Below are 17893 nucleotides of genomic sequence, written 5' to 3' on the forward strand. Positions count from 1 at the left end.
CAACATGGTCCACTCATTCAAGCACTATTAGAAGCAATACATCTACCTTCAGGCATATCCGTCATGAAGTGTAAAGCACATACTAAAATCACAGATTCTGTTTCCCAGGGTAACGACCTGGCAGACCAGACAGCAAAACATACAGCACTGACTCACACTCAGACAACTGATACGATAAAAACAATAGATCCGACAAATTGCATGACAGTCAGAGATCCCACACTAGATGTTATTGACATTCAGACACATGCTACTACAGAAGAAATAAAGAAATGGACCGAACTAGGAGGGATCCAGACAGATCAAGGTTGGGTGACGAAGGGAAAATCTATATGGTTTCTCCCTGACTCTATGGTTCAAGTCATGATAAATACAGCACATAGTCCTGCCCACCTAGGAGAGAAAGCAATGCTAGACAGTTTGCAAAATCTCTGGTACAATAAACACTTACGAGCAGCAGCAAAACAGAAAGTGCGTACTTGCATGATCTGTTGTCAGTTCAATCCAGGTAAAAGCGTCCCTGTAGAGCAAGGTGGATTCCATCCTCCTGAACACCCTTTTGAAATCCTCCAGATGGATTATATCCAGATGGACCGTTGTCGAGGATTTAAATATGTTCTCGTAATTGTCTGTGCTCTGTCCCGTTGGACCGAAGCATACCCAGTCCCAGATTACACTGCTCCGACCACTGCCAAACAGTTGGTTCGTGAATTTTTCCCACGGTACGGCTTGCCTCGTGTCGTGTACTCAGATAACGGTCAGCCATTCTCGTCTGCCCTAATGAAAGAAGTTTCCTTGTTATTGGGATACCAGTGGAAGTTCCATTGTGTCCGACATCCAGAAGCCGCAGGCCTTGTTGAGAGGCATAATCAGACATTAAAGATCCGCCTTGCCAAAATATGTCAGGACAAAGGGGTCGACTGGATAGTCGCCCTGCCAGTGGCACTATTCTATATGAGAATGGTCGCCCATTCGAGATCAGGGCTATCCCCGTACGAAGTGGTCTTTGGCAGACCACCGAATATGTGGGGGACGCCCATTCCTAAAAAGATAACCGATGTTGATTCTAATATTTTGACAGATTACCTTGCCTCCTTGATGTCTGCACTCCAATCATGTCGTTCACAGGTTGCCGCAGCTTTCCCTGACAACACCGATGTGAAGGAGCATGATGTCCGCCCCGGAGATGTTGTTCTAGTTCGCAACTTCGACAGGAAAAGTCCGTTGGAGCCCCGCTGGAAGTCTCCAAAGACCGTTTTACTCACTACAAGGACCGCAGTCAAGTTGGAAGGCAGAAAGGGGTGGGTCCACCTAAGCCATATCAAAACATTCCCAGGACTGAAACCGGAACAAGACACACCCACCCCCACCAACGACTGTGATAACAAAGACTTTTCCGAATCCAAAAGAGAAAAAACTCCTCAAGAACAATATCGTATGAAGTTACGATCTAGCAAGTCAGACAGTTTAATTGTTTAAGTCCTCCCCTAGGTGAATCGGTTAAATAGTTTCTGACATGTACCCCCTAGATCGAGTTAGAGAGAGAGAGAGGAAAAGAAAAGAACATATTGCAAATCACTTCGTAGTCACTGCATAGTGACACTAATAATTATGTTTATTCTCAGTATATTAATCATTGTTGCTAGCATCTTGTTACCTATATACTATCCTATTTTCAAGCGTGAACAATCTGCTTACAATGTCTCTGCTGAACACACTTTTAGTGAGTTACCTCCTCATGAGCTTTCCTACAGACTTGCGCTGCGCAACAATACATTCATTAGTATGTTACATCATTCTCATCAAACTAACAATGCTACAAATTGCTGGATATGTGGCCGACTCCCTCCCTACCAGAATTACAAGGGAGCCCTGCCTCTCTTTCCGTATCCATTCACTCACAATGGCTCCTGCGGAGCATGGTTTAAGATAATTAATTCTTTAGATCCCGACATTGCTGTTTTCAATGGGGGTTGGGTTTGGGGAAACCTGAACTTGGTCCTACTAGACGTCTGTTACCCGGATAAGGAGGGACTTCCCATTAGAACGGGAACTGATCTAGAAAATGAAGTATATGGATTAGGTAACTATACAATTAACCTTATGATTCTTACTGTCGAATCCGAAGCCGCACCAGTTCTGCCCATTATGTCAGTACTACCAGTCACTGGTGAATTATGTATCAAGAAGAAAGGTTCAGTACACTTAGGTCCTAGTAAATGCACTACTGTGGTCGAATTCAGTGATGATGGAAAATCATCTTTCAAAGCTATCAGTCATTCTTACTTTGTGTGTGGTCATACCGCATACATTCGTCTACCTCCAGATTGGGATGGTACCTGTTACATTGCATTTCTCCTACCACCTGTTTTTCTAGCTCCCTCTGATTACCATAGAAATAGCAATCTAGTAAAGAATAGGTCCAGAAGAGATGCCCCCCTTGTCGACTACACAGAAACGGCATGGGAACAGTACACTGATTTTAATAAAGGATTCTTTTTCTTTTTAGGACCTGTCCAGAATAGTAAATTAATACGCAGATTAACTAGAACACTTGAAGCAGTAGTAAATGAAACTACCTCCGCCTTAGGTAACTTAACAGAAGAGCAGTCCGCTATGCGGGTTGTTGTTCTTCAGAATCGTCTTGTAATTGACGTCATCTTGGCAGATAGAGGTGGAGCCTGTAAGGTCATCGGGTCAAGCTGCTGTGTTTTCATTCCACAGAATGCACCATCTGTATATCAAGCTATCACCCGTCTTCATAAAATTGCAAATCAGATACATCAGAATCCAGGCACCTGGACTTGGTCCGGTTGGTTCTGGACAACGTTAACAGCTTGGGGATGGAAGACCCTATCCTTCCTAGGCATTGGCCTAGTCCTAGTATTCAGTTGCTGCCTGTGCCTGCAGTGTGGGCCAGCGATTTGTGGACTATGTGCCACCTCTTGCATTGAACATTCCAGTTTCCACTCAAAACGTAACAGAAAGAAAGAAGAACAAATGATGTTACAAGAACAGACTGATCGATTCATGAGGATCGATATTTCATGAAGGGTCCGTAGGGAACAAGGAGGGAATGAGGAAAATTAAATTTTGGCCATGTTGTGTTCCCTAGCGCGTACCCCACCGACTCCATGTACCAGCTTAAAGTGCATGTAACTTCCCTCCTGTGCCAGCTATGAAGACGCAAATGCATTTGCGTCCACCGTCAACTTGTCCTCTTTCAGATCAACCATGAATGGATTATCTAGTCCGTTCCTAAGTATGCTATGCCACCGTCTTTTTGTAGTACACTTTTCACTTTTTCCTGCTCTAGCCAGAATAGGCCCTGAATTCCTGCCATCTGAACCTCTTTTGTGGCTCCTGGCTCTGCCCAGGCTACTTCTGTACTCGTGAACTCTGTCCTACTTTCAGCGCGGCCCCTCGCGCTCAGCTCAAGCCTGCCTTCTGCCAAGACTGACTATAACCTTCGAGTTATCTGTTCCGCTCCCCGAGAATACATTCCTGCCTACTAGATCCTGTAAACATCCTCTCCAGCTGCAGAGCCAAGAAGGGCCGACCTGTCTCAATGCAAGTAATTCATAGTCTCCGTTGCCATGCTTCCATGGAAGGCCCCGTGCCCCACGCTTCACATGTAGACACTTAGGCGCTCATACACGCATCTACAGTTAGCATAGAGTAGCTTCTGCCCTAGAGACCTTTCCGCCCAGATAGTATAGTTCCTAAACATCAGATATCAGATATGATAGAAGTACAAGTTGATCTGACATGCCAGACTTCTGTCTCTTTCCGTCAGTGTAAATGTCAAGACCCCTGCACCCCGTCAATCACACGTCATGCAGCTGCGCGCGCATCCAAGCTTCCGATTTTCTGCTGACATTGCAACATTCTGTTAGCACCACCCCTTGGTGCCACCCACTTGCGTCATCTATCAGTGACGTTTTCTAGCACACACCTCTAGTTCACGCCTAGTTTACGCCTCTTGATGATGTACTAGTACCACGTGTATACTGTTATCTTGTCTTCTCTCAGCTGTTACGCCTCTTACATTGACTCCTATGTATAAATCAAGTATATAAGCTATGTAATGTCAATAAAGTTCAGCGCGCTCATCTATCCCTTCTGACACCCTTGTGGTGGTCAGAACATGATATCCTGATTCCTTTATGAGGAATAAAACCCTTAGAAACTCTAACACCACGGACTCTGTTTTCTTTCCTTCTGATTGAGTTATCATTGATTAAGTACTTACCTGCATAGAAATTAAGAGAGTAAATTAATTATTTACGTCAACTTAACTAACTTGTAACTGTATCATAAGCATTTATTTTAAGGATTTACTTTTCCAGCATTCGGTTTATTCTTGAGAACACAATTTACATCTACAAGTCCCAACATTTTGCCCACTATGCATGGGTGCCGATGGGTTCCTATATAGGTAGTAGCTACCAGACGGCCTTATTACCAACCAAGAAATGGGTTCCAGACGCAACAGCTCTTATTTAGATAGTGGGTTTGAAAATTAAAGAATACAGTTGCACAGATTACTATAAAGGTTCTTATGCTAAATCCATCTCAGAATGTTTGCATTTGGAGGGTGTGCAACTCACGGGAAGCGTTTATATTTAGAACATGTGGAACACACTGGAAAAACTCACTGATCTTGCTTAATATTATGAAAGTAAGCCGGCATCCTCTTAAATATAGCATGAAATGGTGGATTCATATGTTGTGCAATTAGGTGTAATTCGGTGTAAATCTGCAGTAATTTTGTGTAATCATGCAACAGCAAACCGCGCACAGTTCCCTAACCCCTGCTAACAACCACATATTCCATGATTTTTAGGATGCATAAATTGCTTTTTTCACAATCACGGTGAAAACTCTAGAGAATTCAAGCTCGTAATAAAAAGCCACTTTTAACTTTAACTCACACTTTATAAACGCTTCTTTAATAAAAAAAAGTAGTCACCCCAGAAACCTCTTAATGTCAGAACGGGAATAACAGGAGATATCCAAGACATTAGATAACAAAGCTGCCTCGGAAATGCACTTCACATAAATTCAAACAAACGGGACAACGTTTAACCTCTGAAAAACAAAAGGTCGGGTACTCAAGAGCAGAAAATTAGGTTGCCTTGAGGAGAAAACTGCTTCTGCCACAGGCCTGCAAAAGTTACCCTGAATCTAGAGATATAAAAACAGAATGAGAAATGACAAGAGCGAGGCTTACTTTGTACTATTTGCGTGAATTCCTCCTGCAGTTATGGTATTGTACCGAGTTGCAGTTTAAATCCATTTTGGGTTTCTACTGTAAATTAAGCTACTTATATCGTGCATGTGTACAGGAGCACGAGTCTGGGAATTGGCTGTCCAGCGAAAGTCTAAGAGTGAGGATTTGCCCTTTGTACAGGAAACAGGCGCGTTCCTTACTCAGTCTGCACACAAGGTCGGGCGGGCCCCGGCCGGTCTCGGAGGCCCCCGCCTGTGAGCCATGGTGTGGGGGCACATTCAGGAAAATATGGGGTAAAACCCATAGCCCCGGGAACTAAACCCTCCGGCGGGGACAGGTGGGGATCAGCAGCGCGGTACTCCTGGGTTCAGTGGATCACGCATAATCATTCCGCCGCTCCTTACGTGAGTGACGTTTGGAAGTTGAACGTCATTGACGTTCGGACGCTGACGTCGTTCAACAGCCTAATAATGATTTTGGCCTGCGGCCGGGTAATGGGTTGGGTGACACCGTGAGCCTCTGCTTTAAATAATCGTATTGCTTTGCTACATATCAGGAGGCGAGGAACCCATTGTTCCTCGCCTCCTGATATGTAGCAAAGCAATACAATTATTTAAAGCAGAGGCTCACGGTGTCACCCCATGTGACGGTGTCACCAGGTGCGGTCCGCACCCCCCGCACCCCCCTAGTGACGCCACTGGTTTTTGATATCTTAATGTTAAAACTGTCTTTTCTTAGCCTTCCTGATCACTTTCCTCTTACTCCCCCTTAGATACCCAAACATCTGTTCCCTCTCCCTACGGGCTCTATGATGCACTTAATTAAGTGATTACACGTAAGTTCCGGGTTTTCCCTCCATGTTGCAAATGTCGCTTTTTGTCCGACAAATTAACATCCCACTTCACCTATGGGGACCTTATTACTAAGATTGTAGGTTTTTAAGCAGCCCCGGTAGATTTGGTATGTCAAACTCTATTTTTGTGAGCTACTAATAGATAATGCTCCTGGTGTGCAGAAGGATTAATAAGCCCTTCACCTATGCACAGCCGTCCAAAAAGGAATAGCCTCCATTTAAGTACAAAGTTTCAAAAAAGGTTTTAGCTTTGTGTCTATAATTATATACTCCTCATATGACGATGTATGACATGTCTCTCCTGTATAATTTATAATTTGACAGGTTTTAGAACACAAGGAACTAAACACTTTAATGATGAATGATTGCTTAAATAAATTGCACTTTTGCATCACAATGCAGATGCTGGAATATATATTTATATGTATACCTTTTTTTGCAGGTTGTTACACAGATCTTTTGACATCTACACAAGATCTCCAGGGTATAACTGTGAGTTGTACCACTTTGTAGTGTTTCACAGGTTAGGGTGCGCCTTAGAGTGTGCATACCGCCGTGAAACTCAGATATAAGGTCCATATGAATGCTTCGCTAATAGCACTGTAAAGCAGAAACATGTTGACCGTTTCTTAGAAAATAACCAAAATCGGATGATACCAATTACTTTATAGAACTGGCATTCATCCGTCTCACGTTTTTTTTTTTTTTGAAAATTCTTTATTGTCAGGAGTTTAAAAGAGATATTCATACAATCATTCTTTGGTTGCAGTGACATAACATCAGTATGCGCCCCCAATAGGGAAAGGACTTAACACAGTTTGCATCAACAACTATCAGTTTCGATTACGGCCTAGTAGTAGAACAGTGAATAGAACAAGCATACGTATATCATGGCCCAATTTCACCCCCTATCCATAACGAACATCCCGATTATAGGATTTCGATTCATTAGTCTGACATCACCTATATGAGGTGTTAGAGAGAACATATAAGAAAAAAAAAGAAAACAAGCCTAAAAACCCAACAACGGTCATCATTATACAATTGAGTGTGTTCGTTCACATATAATATCCTACCGGCTCAGACATTCAGCATTTCGCCTTCATTAGCGGTGCACACCCTCCGCTTCCCGGCCCCCCACTTTACTATGCTGGCATATCCTTTGCCACTAGTCCTCGTCCTCCTCTGATTCCGAGTCCTCACCCTCTGGTAATGCCTCACACGGGTCACCCCTATATTTGTTCCATGGCATCCACACCCGATTCCACTTGCGGGGGCAGGCTCTTAGTACATATACGGCTCTCTCCTTCACCATGAGAAGCTCCATGTTTCTTATCCACCCTGCCACCGTCGGTAACTCCGGGGCGCCCCATCTCTGTGCAATGTCTCGTTTGGCCACTGTCACTGCCAGTGTGACCCACAGTTGTCCATACCTGTTTAAGTCTGTAGGGTCCCAAATGTTCAACAGGCACTTACGAGGTTCCGGCAGGACAGATACATTGATGGCCTGTGAGACTGTGCGCATAATCTGCCGCCATAGTTCCCTGATTTGTGGACATTCCCATAACGTGTGGAGGAGAGTCCCCTCCTCCCCGCATCCCCTGAGGCAGTATGGGTGTGGTGCCCTCTGTATTTTGTGGAGTAGTGTGCAGGTGTAGTAGGTGCGATGTAACACCTTGAGCTGCACTAGGCGGAATCTAGCCGAGATGCCTACTTCCCGCGGCGAGGCCAATGCCTCGTTCCATTCCGTTTCATCCATATCGCCCAATTCTTCCACCCACTTCTCTTTAAGTCTGTGTGCGGGATCCGGCAGGTTGTTAATCAATTTTTTGTACGTGAGTGAGGTCGCTTTTTGCTCCATGAATTCGGTGAGCAGCCTATCCTCTAGTGGCGATGATTCTGGGAGTGTGGTGTCTGGTGGGATTGCTTGCAGTAGAGCATGCCTGATTTGTACATATCGGTATGTTTCAGTGGGCCCCAGGTCGTATTGTTGTTGGAGTTGCGGGAAGGGAATAACCGTGCCTTTGTCCCAGAGGTCCCCCACCACCGAGATCCCTATGTCGTCCCATCTCGCAAACCCCTTACAAGTCCGCAGGTTACCCAGTGTTTTAGTGTCCCATAGCGGAGTTAGCCTGGTGATTTTGCCCTTCCATCCTAGGCGTGATTGTGCCGTGTGCCAGAGTGTCGCTGTGTGGAACGTTGGGCCAAGCAGGGCTTTCACTTGCGGGTAGTTGTACAGCACCGAGAGCATGCCCTCAGTCCCCAGTTGCGACCAATCCGCCTTATATGCGGGGTCCTCCCGTGAGACGTGGATCCAATGATTAATAACCTTAAGCTGTGACGCCCAGTAATATAGTTGGAGATTGGGTAGCGCAATCCCCCCCTCGTACCAGCTCTTTACCAATTTTGCCTGTGCTATCCGCGCTGGGCCATTACTCCATAACAGGCTGGAGACCAAAGCCGCTACCTGTCGAAAGTACTGTGGGTTAAACACATAAGGGGAGTTTTCGAGCACATACAGAAATCTCGGGAGAGCCATCATTTTATAGAGCGCCGCGCGCCCTAGGAGGGTCAGTGGCAGTGCAGCCCAATATTTGACATCAGCACGCAATCTTTGCAAAGGTGGCTGCAAGTTTTCGATATAGAACTGTTTAGCATCATTCGTCACAAAAATACCCAAGTACTTAAAGGATGAGGTGGTTATTTTGAGGGGACAGTCAGCCGGCAGCACCGGATCCGGGCCCTTAAGGACATAGAGTACAGATTTGGACCAGTTCAGGGTATATCCCGAGGCCCTGCCATGATCATCGCAGACTGCCAACAGGGCGGGGACCCCTTCATTCGGCCCGGTCATGTAGATTAACATGTCGTCGGCATATAGTGAGACCGTGTCCTCCCACCCGTCATTCCAAGTGATGCCCCGGAATAGCGGCGTCGCTCTGAGCAGGATTGCCAGTGGTTCCAGCACTATCGCAAACAATAGGGGCGATAGCGGGCACCCCTGTCTAGTTCCCCTCCCCAGTGGAAAGGTCGACGATATGCGACCATTTGCAACCACCTGCGCCATCGGTTGGGTGTAGAGTAGTCGCACCCATGCCAGATATTGGGGGCCGAAACCCATTCGGGTTAGGACAGCAAACAGGTACTCCCACTCCACCAGATCAAACGCCATTTTAGCATCTAGGGAAAGTATCACAGCCTGCTCCGTAAGAAGATGCGCCTTCGCCAGTACCCCATGGACCCTCCGCAGATTCAGCGCTGTGCTTCTGTGTGGCATAAAACCCGATTGGTCAGGGTGTATCAGGGTACTCAGATGCTTGGTCAGACGACTGGCCAGGAGTTTCGCCAGGACCTTTGCTTCTGTGTTGAGCAGGGAGATGGGTCGGTACGAGGCGCAGTCTGTCGGTGGCTTGGCTGGTTTGGGGATGGCCACGATGGTGGCCGTACGTTGGTCGAGTGGAAGCAGCGCCTTTTCCGCGCTGTCTTTATACATGTCTAAGAGGGGCTTGGCCAGCACTGAGTCCATTGCCTTGTACCACTCCACAGGAATTCCGTTTGGGCCTAGAGCCTTGCCGGACTGCAGCGCCTGTATTGCTAACTGGATCTCTCCCTCTGTCAGGTCAGCATCAAGTTCCTGCCGTGCTTCAGGTGTGAGCACAGGGATGGGAATGTGACTAAGTGACGCTGTGGCCTCCCGCTCAGTGACTGGCCGTGTCGGTGTGTAGATCCCCTGGAAGTGGCGAGCTAGAGCGTGGACTATTCGTTCCGGGTGAGTCTGCAGCATGCCCGCCGCATCGTAAAGCCGGTGTATCCCCCTGTTACTGCCGCCCCGTTTGTCCAGCCATGCCAGCATCCTCCCTGCCTTATCACCCACATCATAGATTCGGTGTGCGGTGTTCGCAAGGTGCCCTTTGGTGATCGTAGTGAGGTGTGCCTGGTGCTGCTGCTGACGGAGCTGTAGTTCATGTGCTGTGTCAGGGGTGGGGTCCGCCATATGCGGAATGTTCGCCGTGTGTAATGCCAATTCCAAATTAGCCAGTTCAGCTCTGGACTCCCTTTTATACCCAGTAATGGCTGATATGGACGCCCCTCGAAGGACCGTCTTGTATGCCTCCCACAGGACTGAGGGTGAGGTGACCGATCCCGTGTTGTCAGTGAAATAATGTGAGGTGGTTAACTTAAGTTTCTTCCTGATGTCAGGTATCTGTAGATAATTGGGATGGATCGGGTACAGCCTAGCTCGCTTACATTCTTTAGTAGAAAGGTGAAGGGAGATCGGGGAGTGGTCGGAAATGCCTCTCGGCAGGATTTCAAGTCCATCCACGGAGCCCAGCCCTACCCCCAGAAAGAAGAAGTAGTCAATACGTGAGAGGCTATCGTGGGGTGCTGAGTAGTCTGTGTATTGCTTCGCTGTGGGGTTCAGGTGACGCCAAACGTCCGTGAGGCCCATGGCTGTCAAGAATCCCGGAAGTGTGGCAGCCCCTCTCTGGCGATCCCGTATGGGAAAGGTGTCTAGTAAGGGGTCTGTGATAGCATTGAAGTCTCCCCCTAGGATCATGTCCCCTTCCGGGAGATCGATAAGAAATTGGCCAAGTGCTGGTAAGGCTGTAGAGTGAAGTGCTGGGGGGATGTATACAGATATCACATTCAGGGCCCTCCCCTCCCACTGGCCTGAGAGTGCTGCAAACCGCCCCTGGTCATCTGTCTTGTGGCCAGTGACCAAAAAGGATGAGTTGTTTTTGAGGAGTATCCCGGTGCCCCTGGAGCCTGAGGTGAATTCGGAGTGTACTGCCATGGTGTATCCACGCCTGTTCAGAGCCTTGCAAGTGGTCCCTGCTAGATGTGTTTCCTGCAGCAGCACTAGTTCGGATTTATGACGTTTAATAGTTTGCAGCACCAGACCACGTTTAATTTTGTCCCCCAACCCCCTGACATTCCATGTAAGGAGCTTCAGTGGGGGCACCTGTGTCGTTACAGGGGTACCCACAGCGGGTGTAGCTTGGTCTTATTGTGCCATTCGAGTTTACGAACCATGATATCAATGTGCAGCAGGATAGTGAAGCCAGTGTGCGGAGGTGATGCCTGTCGCCTGTGGTTAGCAATGTAACTGTGCCTTGTAGAATCGCAATGATGATGACCAGTAAGCTTAACTTTAACTTTAAACTCGTAACTCCCATCCCTCCACCCCCTCCCTGCTCCCCTGCACCACGGACGAAGTCCCGCCCGCATCCCCAACTTGGCAGAGTGCTTTTGTCCCCCCCCTATCTAGTCTTACTTGCTTGTGGGGTTAATGAGTCCCCTACAGGCACCGGCCATAACCCGCCCTACTCAGTTCCATCGGCCCGAGGTCCCAAGGGCTGTGTCCAGATCGTGTTGCACCTAGCTCAGTCATTCAGCCCCTGCTAGGCTGACCAGAATCAAACGGGTCCCTCTCAAGATCAGAGTCTAGGCCCCTGGCTGCGTCCTGTTCAGTAGCCGGGCTGGCCGCACGGTGGTCCGTCGTCCTCTCACTGCGGCGGTCTTGGCGTTCCTTGTGCGGGCGTTGGGGCTTGCCCACCGGTCTCCAGCCATCCAGCCACTCTCGTGCCACCTCGGGGTTGTCGAAAAACCACGTCCTCCCCTCAGCCACAATCCACAATTTGGCGGGGAAGAGTATTGAATAGGGCAGACCCCTGTCACGTAGCGTCTTCTTAACTTCATTGAAGGATTTTCTATGTCTGGCCACCTCGGCCGTGTAGTCTGGGAAGAACGCCAGAGTAGAGTTTAGAATTTTCACCGGCGGCGCCACCCTGGCTGCCTGCAGAATGGCGTCCCTGTCCCTAAAGTTGAAGAGTCTGGCCAGCACCGGCCGCGGTGTGGCCCCTGGTTTGGCCGCACCTCCCGGGACACGGTGTGCTCTCTCGATGGAGAAGAAGTTGGACAGGCCTTTAGGCTGCAGTTTGGTCTTGATGAGGTCTTCAATGTACAGGTCCATGGCCCCCTTCCCCTCCGATTCCGAAAGGCCTAGGATGCGGACGTTATTCCTTCTCGAGCGCCCTTCCTGGTCATCCAATTTTTCTTGTAGTTGTTTAGTGGTCTTCTCCAGTCGCTCCATCGCCACCTGAAGATCTGAGGTGTCTTCAATGAGGGATTTTGTGACTACCTCCACTTGAGACACCCTCTCTGACATTTTCTTAAAATCTGCTCGCAGCAGGTTCACCTCGGTGGAGATGGTGCCTACTGTCGCCTGGACCTCAGTGAGGGTTCTCATAATGGCTTCCAGTGTAACTTTCCCAGTCCCATTTGCGTCAGTGGAGGCACCGGTGGAGTGTCGTCCAGGCGCCTGTGAGTGGCCGCTCTGGGAATAGGCAAATTTATCAAGCTTCGCTTGCGTCGTTGTCGTGCTCCTCGTGTTCTTGCCTGCCATTATGTTATGCTTGGCTCTACAGTGTCCGGCTGTTCAGTTGGTCTCGGCCCGGCTTCCCACCGTGCTCACCTTCCCCTGGGCGCTCGCCGTTGAAGCAGACGGTAAAGGCTCGGATTGTGGCGTATCGCAGCCCCTTGACGCCAGGCCCAAGTCGCTCTCCGCCCGGAGTTTAGTCTTATGTTTCAACCACTTGTGAGGCCCTCGCCTCCGTGGTTGCTGCCGTTGGAGTCAATAGAAGGTTTTGCTGCGTCGTTGTCGGCGTCCGCGCTATGTGCACTTCGTAGTGTTCTCCCGCTTCACGTGGGCCGCACCGCTGCCTCCCAGGTCTTTTACGGGCGGTTTGGTGACTGGCGCCGCTATGGTGCGAGCGGCCCTCTTGCCCAACGTTGTCTCGGATTAAAGTTCAGAGCTGCGGGGGGGTCGCGCCGATCCAGGCGCCCTCCGCCTTACCGTGCCGTGTGTGTTGGGGCGTCCGCCCGGTAGCGCAGTCTTAGGATGGCTCCTACGCTGTGCAGGGTCTCACCTGCCCTCGATGGTGTTGATGTCGTGTCTCGGGGGGACCGGAGGTCGATCCCAGATGTAGCGCTATTCAAGCGCCGTGTTGAGACCTGGCGTCTGACGGGGAAGCGTGGGCGCCGGCTGAAGTCGACTTCTTCCGGCCGGGCAAGGTGAGCTTCCGGCCGGTCACTCCCAGTACTTTAGGCCGGTGCTGCTGGGCTGTTGGAGGCCTCGCCTCACCGCCGGCGAATGGAGCACTTCCCGGCGTCGGATTTGCACCGGGGGCGGCTTGATGAGCGCCGCTTGGTTCCCGGAGCCGATTTCACCCCTTCGGGCGGGTCAGTAAACGGATGTGCAGTCGGATTTTTGCGCGGGCCGGTCTGCCTTGCGGAGCTCCCGAGTTAAGCTGCCGCCATGTTCGGCAGTTGGCCACGCCCCCCCCCCGTCTCACGTTTTTAATGGTACCTGGCAGACCTTGAATAAAATAGTGGATGGGTTAGCGCCAGACACCTTTTAATCATCACTTCTTTTCACGTCACCACTGATGCACATACACATCTGAATACCCTGCTCTGCTGTAACTCAGGTGTGGAAGCATACCAGAGAAGCATTCTGCTTCTCTGGTAGAACCCTATGATGAGGCATGTCACCGACCAGGTCGGTGAGTGAGGGTTCTTTTAATACATTATGCGGAGCTTCTAGTTTCCTATCCTTTTTCTAACTTTTGTTAGGGCAACCTTCAGCTTGCTGTCCAGTACACTCTTTTGTTGTTACGTATTGATTAACAGAGTGTCTTTCCCTCCCTCTCTTGTTGTTGCAAGTAATCTCTCAACCAGCCCATTACCTTGGGGGTGGTAAGGAGTGGTGAACTTGCATGTAACACTGCACTCCTGCCACAGCGACTTCATAGAATTAGATATGAAGTTTGTATCGTGGTCTGACACCACCTCTCTGGGGAACCCCACACGGGAGAAAATCCCCATCAGTTCACGTCCCACCGCTGGGGCAGCCACGACCTTAGAGGGATGGCTTCTGGGTACCAGGTAGCATGGTCCATCAAGACCAGGATAAACCAGTTGCCCATGGCTGTCTTGGGGTCCAGTGGCCCCACAATGTCAATGCCCACCTGTTCAAAAGGGGTACTGACTACAGGGAAAGGTTGGAGAGGAGCCTTTTGCTTCCTTCCACTTTTCCCACTTGCCTGGCAAGTTTGACAAGTCCACCAACCAAAAGGGGGACCCCCGAAAACTAATACTAGGCAAGTAGCACAGGGGAATTAAATAGAACAAACTGAGCAGGAAAAGCTACTGCCTAGATTTCAAAATACCAAGGGCCCTAGAACAGGGTTCCAAAGATTATACATTGTTAGCTGAAGCTGACCCTGACTTAATTATTATGCCATATGACCACAAACAAGATTAGCAAAAATAGCAATTTATTATTTTCATGATATCAAAACAGACTAAAAAATCCACAAATGTGTCATAAATAAACATCATCAATAATCTGTAATGTCCCACACATCACTTCATTCATACTCCCAATCTCATTCATACAACCACTCATCAATCCTACAACATCACACTTCACTCAAGGTGGTAAGACAGCCAACTGATGGCGAGATGACAAATATCCCGTGGGTTCTCCCAACAGTAAGAGAACAAAATCTCGTAGACACGGAACAAACTTCTAATACCAACGCGCGTTTCGGTGTTTAACCCCAGGCGGAGCCACACCTTCAGCAGGGCGAGCTGTAGATATAGGTTAGACAACAAACACACCTAGAAATGTTTGAAAAACATGAGATCAATATATACTTCAATATTATCTTAATGTCTAATATATTGTAAATTTTAAACATGCAGACCGTCAGCTTCAGCAATACCAAAAAAATTGATATTTCGCGATAAACTAGGCCAGTACTAAGGCCAGAAGAAGTTTGACAAGTCCTACAATGAGTGTCTGAACTCTTCCGCATCTTGGGCCAATACAAAAGGGTGACACGCCGTTCAAAGGTCTTGTTCTGCCTCAGGTGTCCAGCGAAAGGAACATCAAGAGCCGAACCCAGTAGTAAGACGCTGAAGCGCTGGGGTACCACCAGCACATGGGCTGACCCAGGCTCAGCAACCTTAGGCTCGCTATACAAGAGGTCGTTCTCCTAGTAGATCCAACGTGATCCAGACTGATCACCTGCTGCCTGGTTTGTGGCCTGTCACTGCAAACATACAAGAGAAGGGCACTTCTTCTGTTCTGCACAAAATTCCTCCCTGGAGGGTCCTCCTTCTTGCTGCCAATGGGTCAGCTCAGGCAGGTCCCACAGTTCAGCCACTTGCTCCCCTGTAGGTTCCACAGCATCCCTCTCATGGTCTGCCTCCTCCTGGACTGTGGGAACAAAGGGGGATGGTTTCCTGCACCTCTACCTCTTCTCTTTAAGGCAGGTTCCTGGGCCATATTTTCAGGCTCCAGGACCTCTTGAACACCCTTACTGGCTGCCATAGACCGAGTGGTCACACACGCCCACTCAGGCAGACCCATTGTCTCCAAATGAGCCTTCTTCTCCAACTTAGCCCAAGGGGAGCTCTCTAAATCATTGCCCAACAAACAATTAACAGGCATGGCTGGCCTCACAGCTACTTGGAGAGTACCTGAGACCCCCACTCAAAGGGAACCTGAACCACCTCACACTGGCTCTCTGAGTTGTCCGCGGCAACTACAAGGAAGAATGCATGTGGGATAACTTGCTCTTTGGACACCAACCAGCAACTGACAGCTGTCACACTAGCCCCAGTGTCTCTTAGAGCTTCCACCCTTTGGCAATTGATGGTCACCCACTGCCTGTACTTTTTAGTGTTATCAGGCAGCTGGGTCTTAGGGACCATCTCAAAGTCTCCTAAAGAGACAAGGGACATTTCTGCAGGACTCCACCCAGCTTGGGCACCCATCTCCTCCCCGCCCAGGGCTACACTCGCCATCTGACGGGGTGGTGCACGGGTGGCATATAATGACCTTTTTGGGGACACTGGGGATCATACCAACGGTGTCCCACTTGCTTACACTGAAAGCATGTAGCGGGCCCCCTGTGAACAGGTTTACCTGTCAGGGGCTCTGACTTTTTCTCAGGGGGAGGGTAGGAACCCTTTCCTTGGTTCCCTTGGGAATTACTTTGGGGCCCTTTTTGGAACTCCCTCTGTTTACCCTTGTCCTCCCACTCTTCTGCAGGGGACCCTGCCCACCTTTGGCGAAGTCTCCCAAGTGACCCTTGTGTGCCCGGGTGATGACCAAGCGGTCCGCCTCCTTAGCAAGCTTCCTAGGGTTAGTTAACTTGCTATCAATAAGGTGCTGGCGTAGCTATGGAAAACAATTAGCAGACAAGTGCTCCCATGCAAACAAATCACAGAGTGCTTCAAAAGTATCCACTTTGATACCCTTCACCCAACCATCCATAACTCTGCAAAAGAAAGATACATATTCTATCCAAGTGGTTGCCTCCAGCTTCTTACAATTCCTGAATCTCTGTCTATAGAGTTATGGGGTCAAACCATACCTTGATATCAGGGCTTCCTTCATGTGGGCATAAGACATCCTATTCTCACTGGGTAGGTCTAACAATGTATCCCTCCCTTCACTCACAAAGCGCCCCCACAACCCCGGTCCCCAATCCTTCTCAGGGACCCGGTGGGCCAACATTGCTATCTCATAGGCTGCAAACCACTGCCCAATATCTTCATGCTTATGGAAATCGTTGATGACATCCTTGAGGATATATACCTTGCCTTTGAAAGGCACAGATGGTGTGCTGCCAGCAGAGGGATTGATTTCTAAGCCTTTCGCTTTGATCTCTTACTCCCTCAACATTCTCTCATGTTCCAATCTCATTCTCTCTCTCCAAGGACAACCTGCTATTCTCGAGGTCCCTCTGACCTTCTAATTTGAGCCTGGCCATCTCCAGCTTGTGCATCCTGTCTCTCTCCCTGTCTTCCAGCTCTCCTGGGGACAGGCCTTTGAAAGAGACACTACTGCCAGGAGGGAACGGCACCCGTGCCCTGGATGGAACCAATGGTACCTACAACTCCCCATCTGCATCCCGGACTGGCTCCACCACCAAGTCTGAGGTATTTCTCACTTCTACCCACACCCGCAGCGCCTTTTGGTATTCATCCTTCTTTGAAATACCTTGGGTAGCAACTTTCGATTTCCTGCAGAAGTACTTCAGCTGTTTTACATTGCAGGTTTCCAACCTCTCTTCCTCAAAATCGAGACCCATAGAAGCAACAGATGCTGGTCGGCTCATGGTAGGAAGAATTGGCAAGTCTAAAAAAAAAAAAACATTCCAAGGAAAAATATTCTACTCAAAAGTATGGGGTCGTGTTTGGTCTGCACTCACTAGTAGTGTACACCAATAATTGTATATGAGTCACAAATGCAAGTCCAGAATCCCCACCGCTGACCACCAATGTTAGAACTGGGGGTCTCTAGTTGGCAAAGGCTTGCACCTTTGACCAAATAGGGACCCTTGCTTCTAGTCAGGGAAAGGGGTTTACACTCCTGGATAACCCCTGCTCACCCCCTTGGTAGTTTGGCACGAGCAGACTGGCTTATCCCCGAGGCAGTGTGTTAAGCATTTGTGAACACATACAGTAATACAGTGAAAACACCACAGATGGACACCACACAGGTTTCATAAAAATAACTATTCTTTATATAGGCTTATCACAAGATCATAAACGACAAAAATCCACAATACTGTCATCAATAATAATTCTTCACGAAGGTAGGAATAGTTCAAAAATAGGTTATTCACTTAAAAGCAGTCTTTAGCAACAGATAACCCCAACAGGAGTTATCACAACGTCAAGGTCAAAGAAATCCCAAAGTACGGCGCCGACCACAAGGTGCGCGGCTT

The 17893-nt window shown here is 48.7% G+C and overlaps 1 protein-coding gene across 1 annotated transcript in view; it reads right to left on the bottom strand.

Moving 5' to 3' along the window:
* The window catches only part of XRRA1 (X-ray radiation resistance associated 1), a 364268-nt gene extending 346954 nt beyond the window's left edge, over positions 1-17314 (bottom strand). Inside the window, exon 1 of the mRNA XM_086933240.1 lies at positions 17164-17314. The gene's annotated coding sequence lies outside the window, so the exon portion shown is untranslated. The remainder of the gene's footprint in view (positions 1-17163) is intronic.
* Positions 17315-17893: the final 579 nt, after the last annotated feature.

Source organism: Lissotriton vulgaris, chromosome 8 (genome assembly GCF_964263255.1).
Source record: "Lissotriton vulgaris chromosome 8, aLisVul1.2, whole genome shotgun sequence".
Taxonomy (NCBI): domain Eukaryota; kingdom Metazoa; phylum Chordata; class Amphibia; order Caudata; family Salamandridae; genus Lissotriton; species Lissotriton vulgaris.